The sequence below is a fragment of the Montipora capricornis genome, chromosome 10, assembly GCF_036669925.1.
Source record: "Montipora capricornis isolate CH-2021 chromosome 10, ASM3666992v2, whole genome shotgun sequence".
NCBI classification, from domain to species: Eukaryota; Metazoa; Cnidaria; class Anthozoa; order Scleractinia; family Acroporidae; genus Montipora; species Montipora capricornis.
In genome coordinates this window covers 54,748,709-54,758,708 of record NC_090892.1, presented here as the reverse complement: position 1 = coordinate 54,758,708, position 10,000 = coordinate 54,748,709, and the positions used below count along the sequence as shown (strand labels likewise).

The 10,000-nt window shown below is 38.8% G+C and overlaps 1 pseudogene; it reads right to left on the bottom strand.

The window, feature by feature from the left end:
* Positions 1-7,427: 7,427 nt before the first annotated feature.
* LOC138021041 (contactin-associated protein-like 2) overlaps positions 7,428-10,000 on the bottom strand; it is a 16,795-nt pseudogene continuing 14,222 nt past the window's right edge.

Here is a 10,000-nt window from a genome sequence, read left to right as displayed (position 1 = left end):
TTTGAAAAGGCATTTGATTCTCTCGAATGGTCCTTCATACATGACACACTAAGTTTCTACGGATTTGGTGCTTCATTGATTAACTGGGTGAAAACCCTGTATAGTAATACTGAAAGCTGTATTCTGAATAATGGATGGGCAAGTAATTTTTTTGAGATTCAACGAGGTGTTAGGCAAGGCTGCCCGCTCTCACCTTATTTATTTATCCTATCAGCAGAGGTGCTTGCCATGGCAATTAGAAAAAATATTAATATAAAGGGAATCTCTGTAAATAATGTGGAAATTAAGTTAAGTCAGTATGCCGATGACACAACACTTATATTAGACGGGTCACGCGAATCTCTTTTTTCATCCCTCGCAATGCTTGACGATTTCAGCAAAGTCTCTGGCCTCAGACTCAATGATAAGAAAACTGAAGCTCTATGGATCGGCGCAAGTGTTGGAAATGATAAAATTTTGTTATCAGGAAAAGAACTCAAATGGCCAAAAGACAAGGTTAAATCCCTAGGTCTATGGATTTCAACAGATCCCGAACTATCTGCCTCCTTAAACTACAACGAGAAACTCGAAAAAGTTAAAGAAATCCTGAGATGCTGGAAATACCGCCGACTCACATTGCTAGGGAAAATCACTGTTATCAAATCACTAGTGGTCTCCCAATTAGTCTACCTGCTCTCACCTCTTCGCTCAAACTACAGAGTTTTAAACGAAATAAATGACTTACTCTACACTTTTCTATGGAATGGCAAAGGAGACAAGATAAAACGGAAGGTAATGATCAACGATTTCGGTGATGGTGGCTTAAAAATGATTGATATAAGTTCCTTCAATAAATCCCTCAAAACGACATGGATTAAAAAATACTTGGATAACAATAACAAGGGAAAATGGAAAATTTTTTTCGATATAACCCTCCAAAAATATGGTTGTCAAAATTTTTTTTCCTACAACCTTAATGTTAATACCCTGCGAGCAGAGGCCCTTCGATCTTCCTAGATAAGTCGGGAAGAGGAAGGAACCTCTGCCAGCCGCCTCGACTTTCTTTGATTTGCCGCTCATCCAAAGAAATGGATGAGTCAGTCCAGTTTCAACTTGCCAAACCTGTTTTTTTTATTTGTGCGCATGATCAATCGCCACGCGTCATCGATATTTTTTAAATTTACAACAGCGTGACAATTTTTAAACTGTCTAAATTCCCATGAGAATTTTTCCGTATGTCGGTTACAGAAGCTAGTTTACCAGAATTGAGAAACCTATTAATTTTTTCAGTAAAAATTAAAATGGCAATTTAAAAACTTGAACTATCTTGAGGAAATGATTCCTTGGTTGTCGTGTGTTTGCCAGAGTTGTTCGAAAATATCCGTTACTGTTTGTTTTGGTTTTGTGGTTTTGCGGTTACTAGTCAGGCGTGACTGACTCCCGAATACGTTACGTTTGAATTTTTAACGCATGCTCAACACGAAATGTCGAGGCGGCTGGCAGAGGTTCCTTCCTCTTCCCGACTTATCTAGGAAGATCGAAGGGCCTCTGCTCGCAGGGTATAATGTTAAGGACATCTTATCGAAAATAACAACTTCGGATGGCTTTTTAAAAGAAGTATTAGAAATTTGGGCAGAAGTTAACTTTGAACCAGAAATAGCATCGAAAAATCACTTTCTGGACCAACAACTTTGGCATAACTCCTTAATAAAGATAGCCAACAAGACAATTTTTTTTCAAAATTGGTTCAATAAGGGAATAACTCGGGTGAAGCATCTTTTAGGATCGGACAACAACTTTCTCTCGCTAAGTGATTTTCGCTGTAAGTATGAAATTGACCCTCGCCCTCTCAGCTTCTACGGATTAATATCCGCTGTTAAGTCTATTCGGATCGATTCAAATTTTCAAGATCTACAGAACACCGACCACGAAAAGGAGCCACTTACAACAAGAATTTTACAAGTCAAAAAAGCAACTACCTTAATATATAAAAAATTGATCAGTATCAAGAGCTTAACCCCCGAGTCAAGTCAAAAAAAATGGCTACAGGATTGTGACCTACCAACAAATGACAACATAAATTGGACTGCTGCTTATATTTTAGCTAAACAATGCACAGAGAGCACTAAGCTAATAGAGTTCCAGTTTAAATTCTTACATAGACGCGTATCAACCAATAACTTCTTATTTAGAATAGGTCTAAAGGGCGATGAAAACTGCAGCTTTTGCCACACCTCCTCTGAGTCACTTATTCATCTTTGTTGGACGTGCAGCCACACATCTCACTTTTGGAATAAACTTACTGAATGGCTGATAAACCTAAATGTACTTCCTAGGGATTATGCTTTGACAAATACTACTGCTTTGGGTCTGAGGCCAGATATCTCTCAATTCGCACTTCTTATAAATTATTGCTTTCTCTTAGCACGATATCACATATGGCTCGCTAAGACAAAAGAAGGCCATCCAAATCTTACACATTTCATACGCACTTTAAAATCACGATATGAAATAGAAATAAAAAGTGGAGACACAAAGAAATGGAAACCTCTTGCAGGATATATGAGGATCTAATTAATATTAGTATATTTCTTCACCTATCTGTATTTATCTCCTACCCATTAGTTTCTTTCAAATCTCCTGTCAGGTGCATATCTTACATTACCTGTAGTGAACCACATGCCTTTACCCTGTTTTTGATGCCTCCATAGTGCAACTTCAAGCTGTAATGATAATTATCTATTTTTCTTCTTTTTTTTTCTTTGCCCTTTGTCGTCACTGCATGTGTTAGTAGTACTGTCTTCACTGTATTTGTTAGTCGTTGTAATTCAAACACTGTTAAAATTAGAGTAACATCATGTAAATAGAGCTAGTGCTGTAAGTAGTCAGTGTACTGTTCGTAAGCATTGTATTCTCTTGTATTGTTGCAAATAAAAAAAAAAAAAAAAATAAATAAAAAAAAAAAAAAAAAACAATTCTGGTTTGAAGCTCTATTAAACGGAAATTTTGTTGAAGAATGGTGGAAGGAGAACTTTAGAAGATGTACGTTCGAATACATTGTCCGATTGGTTGGTCCGGATTTGGCAAAGAAGGACACTAGATTACGCGAATGCATACCGGTAAACAAGCGAGTGGCTGAGGCGTTGTGTACAATTGATAGAAAATAAATACAGGCGCGAGGATCAACAATCACCACAAGAAAGAAATATTTATATGCACAAATTAGCTATACAACGGTGTTAACTTTACCTTTCGGGTTGGTCGCATTCGTAACGATTGGTGTTTTTGTTTTTTGCCATACCTTCTTCGTAGACCGAAACCAGACGTGGAAACTTGGTCGAAAACCTGGTCTTGAAAACGTGATCGAATGAGCCTGACGCAATCCCGACACCACAGGATGTGAAATTCTATGCGACCGCAAGCGGATGTATCTGTCATCCAAACCTTGGTTACCGACCTTAACCATGCCTGCTCGCAGAGTAGACCGAACTTTTACCTTAGTTAACTTTCTATTGTCTTGAGCGGTGTTTACTACGGTATTAGTTGGCGTTTACACACGCAAAATATTAACCTAGGTAAGTAAACTCCAATACCTCGGTAGCACGCTCAAGTCTAAACACGGCATAAGGAAGGATAAAAGAAAGGTTCGACCACTGTGAAAATATCTTCTATTATTGCTTACCAAGTGCAATAAGCCTCTGTACAGCTGCGAGCTGTACATCTCTCCTATCACGACTTTTGTGTCGATTTTGTGCGGGATTCTTGGTTGGATCTCAAGTCAACTCATAAAAACGCCTTTATTTAAAAATTGTTCCCGTAATTAAGAATGACTTTTCTGCTAGTTGACAATTGATGATGATGATGATGTTGATGATATAGCAATTTCATGAGGGACCCTCAACAAAAATTACAAATAGCCGAACTACAATGATAATAAATACAAATATATCTTTAAATTTAACACACGAACCAACGTTTTAAAGACATGTTTCGGCATTACTTAGGCCATCAGCAGTTTAATTAATTTAATTTACAAACCGTCCTCTCTAATCTCTTATATACGTTACAACTGGAGAACGTTAACATTTAAAATTTGGTTACAATGGCGCTTATATCCGAAAAAATGATACCAATTTGTGCATGCACAAGTGTTAAATGGGTTTTTGCCAAAAAACAAAAAATATTACCATGCTGTAACTGCACATTTAGTTCTGGCTTGCTTTAAACGTGAAATATAGATAGCTTCTTTCAACTCAAGACTCATGATCAGCGTCTCTAGCTGAATCTATGATCGTAAAACAACTAGAAGTGCATTTTTGTTTAAAATAGGTGTTTTTGTACATGAGAATTATTGTCATTCAACAGATGTTCCTTGACCATAGTTTTAAAATGGCGTAACATCGCGCCAATGTAACGGGTCGTTATATCCCGCAAGTGACCATTGACCAGTCATAAGCTATTTGCCATCCGGTTTTGACATTTTTTTAGCGTAGATCTTCGTTTTAGATAATGGGTCTTTGTTTTTGATCAATAGGTCTTCGTTTTAGATCAATGGGTATTCGTTTTAGATTAATGGATCTTTGTTTTAGATCAAAGGGTCTTCGTTTTAGATCAGTGGGTTCTAGGTCTCAGGTCTTTATTCTTGGGTTTTCGTTTTAGAAACACCCATTTGAACCAAGGTTCCTCGAAGTTAAGAACCAAGACCCAATTTGAAACGATGTTACGTGTGTTATCCCGTTAGATTTGGAAATTGATTTGGTGTTATAATCATGATAGGGTCATTGAAATACAAAGCTAAAAAAGTGTGTCAACGATTTTTCGAGCTCTTCAACATGAAATTAGCTGTCAGTGTTCAGCAGGTCTTCTTGAGAGCAGCTTCCATCCAAGTTTATCGAAGGCCTCACTCTGCTTTCAGTGTTTTGTAAAGCTTAGGGTAGGCTAGGTTGGTAGGCTTTCAGTGTTTTGTAGAGCTTATAGCTCAGTGATCGTTAAAGTTACAGTACCCCTGCAAACCAGCAAAGTCGAATGAAGATAAGATGCTAATAGTAAAAAACATCCGACGTCCAGCCTCTCAAAGGTAAAAAATGATTTTATATGTCTGCATGAGAAGGCTTAGTTTGTTACCTGTCGTGTTACTAATAAAATCGAGATGATCTTGCCAAGTTGCTGATATTTTTGGTAATATGATAGTCAAATTCGCGCTGGCTTCTATCTATGATAGTTAATGTGGATTTGCTAGTAAGCTACGTGGATTGGATATGAGCTATTTACCGACTTCATCAAAATCTGCCTTAATTTGCTAGTAATCGGATCCCTCTTTATTCACAAAGGGTTCTCGGATCGCCAGGGGGCTAACATTGCAAGTCACTGTAAGAAAATGTATGGCGGAAACTTATTTCGACCTCCAAAAACCGATTTTGGAGAGAGATCAATACTTTTTTCGACGCAATTTTATCAGACCTCGATTTGGACATTCTTGATACATGGCAAGTGTAGGTTTTTGTTTTAATAACAGTGAAATATGAAATAAAAGTTACTCGGAAATCTTAAACTTGCTCGCGTAAGGTTGTGACGGTGAAATTGACATCTTGTCATGTCCACGAAATATTACAAAATTAGGTATAAAACTTACACTTGTCACCTATCAACATTGCCCAAATCGATTTCTGATAAAACTGTGTCGAAAAAAGCGTTGGTCTCTCTCCAAAATCGTTTTCTGGACACATTGTGTTGTGGTCTTGGGCAGGACACTTTACTCTCACATTGCCTCTCTCCACCCAGGAGTATAAATGGGTACCGCCGAATGTAATACTGGGGGTAAACCTGCGATGTACTTGCATCCTATCCAGGGGGGAGTAGAACTACTCCTAGTCGCTTCATGCAACAGAAACGGGAGATAAGCGCCGGCCTGATGGGCCCTCTAGGCTCGTAGCTGACTATACCTACCTAATACGTTTTGTCATGGTGATTTGCAATGTTTGCCCGCTGACGGTCCCACAACGCTTTGGGTATAAAGCAGAGATCCAATTACTGGCAACTCATTCATTGAGCTTTGAGTTCAATGTAATAAACAGTTAGCACTACACACTAAAAATAGGACAATTTCGGATCAAGTTATCCGTATAGGATAACATCACAGTATTCCAACCCCCCTACTGACAAATCCTTTATATACGCGGTAAACGGACAGCAGAAGGCCAAGGATTGAAATTTGTGGTACGTACTCCAATATATTAGCGTGATTTGCTATTGTTATGGCCTCGCCAAACGCTCGCAACATTTCAACGCAACATCTTCCGGCATTGTTGCATGATGTTGCGACATCTGTTGAACGGGGTGAGCAAACGCATGGAACATTTTCATCATTCAACGCAACTGTCAATGTTCATGTGCCCCAGGCCCCTGGCGCGCAAGAAGTGGACTTAACGCACATACCCTAGACCAACAATGTTGCGTGGATGTGGCCAAACAAGTACAACATCATGCAACATACAAAATATCACACGATAAATTTGACCTGTTTTTTTAATTTTCCACGTTCTACTGCTTTTAGTCCCTGGATGATAAAACTGATACACTAGAAATTTCAAGTTACTTTTAGGCGAATGAGCCGAGATGCATAATGTCTGCAAATAGCTGAGAAATTAATTAAATAATGGACGAAACGTCACTTATCTCTCCCTGTTGCTTTTATCCTACTACTTTGCGACAACTGTTTTGTTTTGTATTCATGTTCCTTGCACCATGGGTTAAATTCTTCTAATGAGTAAGCTTCTGTTTTACTTAATTTTAGTAAATGTAAATTCGGCGTTTACAGGATAACTGCATAGTGAGATCATTTTCCAAAAGAGTAACCGCCTCTCATAGCTCCCTGCCGCTTGTCCGCGAAATACAAGCATCGAACATATTCTAAGTTGTAATTTTTTACTCCCTTACATTTTGAAGGTAAGAATCGAAGTGAGTTAGTGCTATTTAGTTCCCAAAAATTGGCGACTAACTAGCTCTTCCCCTTCTGGTCAGTATATTTTTACCCAGACCCTATTGTTCTTTCTGTTTTTATTGCAGGAAGATACCGTTGGGAGCAAAAATTTTGTCGCCCATAATTTGCCGACTGTGACCGATTGAAATTAATTGTGTGCCAGCAGATGAATCCCCAAAGATAGGGAACAGAAGTCTCTTTGTCCGCAAAAAATCTCAACCGTAACTGTTACAATAGGCAAAGTTTGACATGTAGCCTTGCGTGTGATCCATCTTAGCCTACTTAGGCCTTTTAAATTTTCGTTCCTGTCGTTCTATGTTTCTATATTTTGTTAATTTTTGTGTAGTTTCTTATTTTTGTGGATATTATGTTCCATCCAATGCAACTTACGTGAAAATTACGTGATGTAACCCGAGTCATAACAACAATGACAGTTCCTTTTTCATTAGATCGTGATAGACTCTAGAGATCATGCTGTTCCATAGCATTTGAATTTCCCGAGAGTGTGATAACCTTCCTCAAGTGGAGTGACGTCCCCAAACCTGAGCTGTTTAACTGGAAGATTTTTCTTGTGAGTGAGAAGACCGCTGTCAATACGCCAGTAGTCATTCTTATCACAGTTACAACCATAGCTAGGGTCTGCACATGAGTTGGTCATCCCGGACGCGCACTTGTCATTATCAGATGCACCAACCCAATACGTCATTTTCTTCGCGAAAAATCATGGAACCATAACACTCGTACTTGATAAACTGTTCACAATGTGACGAGATACTCGTGAGAATTGCCAGCTGAGACAGACTGGCTCCGGTGTAGTTAATATCACGTGAGTAAAAACCAGCTGATTCACATCCCTGGACGTGCGTTCTGCTTTCACTGTCGTGACTGATGATTGTCACGCCAAGTCCATTCTTGTCAGTCATGTTGCAGGTTACCTCAAATGGTGCCAAGCCTCTATTACCGTCAGGATCAATGACGTAATCTCCACTCCTTGAAGTAGGGTCCAACCTTGTCAGAGCGGTACAAGATTTGGCGTGTCCTTTACAGAGAAAAACAACGCTAACTGTTAGGGCTTAACCGACGACACCTTCTTCGACGGCGCATGTCCATACCGTTTGCCACTGACCAATTTTATTGTGGTGCTTCTACTGACGGAAGGAAAACTTGAATTTCTCTTTTACTGATCTACTTCCGAAAACATTTTCCTTTGAGCCTTCAATTTTTTAAAAAAGATAAATTACTTGGAAATGAAATACCTTCTTCGAGCCTCGCGGTATAAAATCAACAAAACTTTAAGCGCTGAAATTGATTTTTTAACAAATCGGTCTTTCTTGAATCATTTATATAATTTAGCTGCTTATTAATATAAAAACCCCTAGCAAGTTCAATCGCGGTATAAAGAATTTTTGTCTCATAAGGAAATATTTGAAAAGGAAATAGTATTACGGAGAAAAATAACCACTTTCAAATACATACATCAGCCAATGTACCAGGTTCAGCTAAGCTTCCATGTCGGAAGTTGATTAGTAGCAATGTTTTATAACGGTTCTAGACTTTCATTCGACCAAACGCACACAGTGATTGGTTATTCTTGGTCACGTGGCCCCGGTCAAATTTTAATGTATCCCAACCGGGATACAATGGAGCAGTTGTTGCCAGCGCTGGATACAACAGCACGTAAACTTTAACGCTAGAGCACTTTCTGGAGCAACTGATGTTGCCATCATTTTTTAACGTGAATTCCAAATGATTTTTGTATTCGCTATTGAGGTTAATTTGTGGACGATGCGGATGTTAGTGAGGTGTTTGAGGATCACAAACAAGGACAAATTGATGAGTATTAGACAGATTCAGATGATGAATCAGATTATAAAGAACACTCTGAGCTTGTCAACAGAGCGTGTGTTACACGATCCGGTGGGGCTGTTCGTGCAATTGTGCGTCTTGACTTGCAATCAAATAATGAGTTATTTCAAGTTGTACACTTTTTATGCAGCTTTAACTGTGCGAATTACGTAAGGAATATGAATGATTAACTTGCATTCTTGCTCATAAACTGAGATTTACCGACAACCGACAAAGATCAAAAATGTATTGACAACCAACAAAGTGATTACATTTCTACTGACAACCAAAATGCGGACCCCCCATTCAGACCCTCCTTAAAGTTTATTCACAAGCCCGACGAATTGATAATTTTCAAATGTTTTAAAGCATCTGAGAAAAGTATAATATGCTTTTATAGCGAAGCTCCTCGCACGCGGAGCTCCATGGTTAAGAAAATTTGGTAAACTATCCATCCGAGAAATTGTGGTTGTGACGTCAGCGTACGCCCACCTGTACAATCCTTGCGGTGGAGGGTAGGGAATCAGGTGTCAGCCTGTCGGGGAAATGGGTATGTTATATTTTCTTGGCGGGAAATGTGCAACCCGCATTTTTCTTGGCGGGAAACCATGCAAGAAATGGCGCGGGAATTGTCGTCGAGAGAAGCCGAGGAAGGAGAAGACGAAAAAAGTTCAATGAAGAACACCGTAAAGCTGAGAGAAATAGAGCGAGGGACAAAACACTTAAACCTTATTTACAACGGTTAGCTTTTTTGTCACGCGGTTTTGTGGCCGGCTATGGTTGCTTATTTGGACCTGAATTCAGCATCATTGTGCCGACTGTCTACACCAAATTAATACCTTCTGATTTATAGGATTTTGTGTGAAATTGATGTCCAGATGCATTTTAATTTGACTGTGAAATTGCAGTGGAGTAAGCGAACTGCTACGCTTTTTTAGCTTGACTAGAGAGAGGGTGTAAAGATTATCAGTCAGACGGAAAATTTTGTGAAAGAGCTTACTGTGCATGTAATTATAATACCAGTTTTAGTTGTTGATTAAAATTGTTGGTTATTGAGTTGCAAGACGTGATTGTTTACTGCTGTCAGCTCAGAGGTGTTTGATCACTGTAAACTGTATAAAATAATGACGATTAATTTTGTGCTTTATGCAGAAGCATAATTAATTTCATATACACTAGATTGCTTTCTGGGGTTAG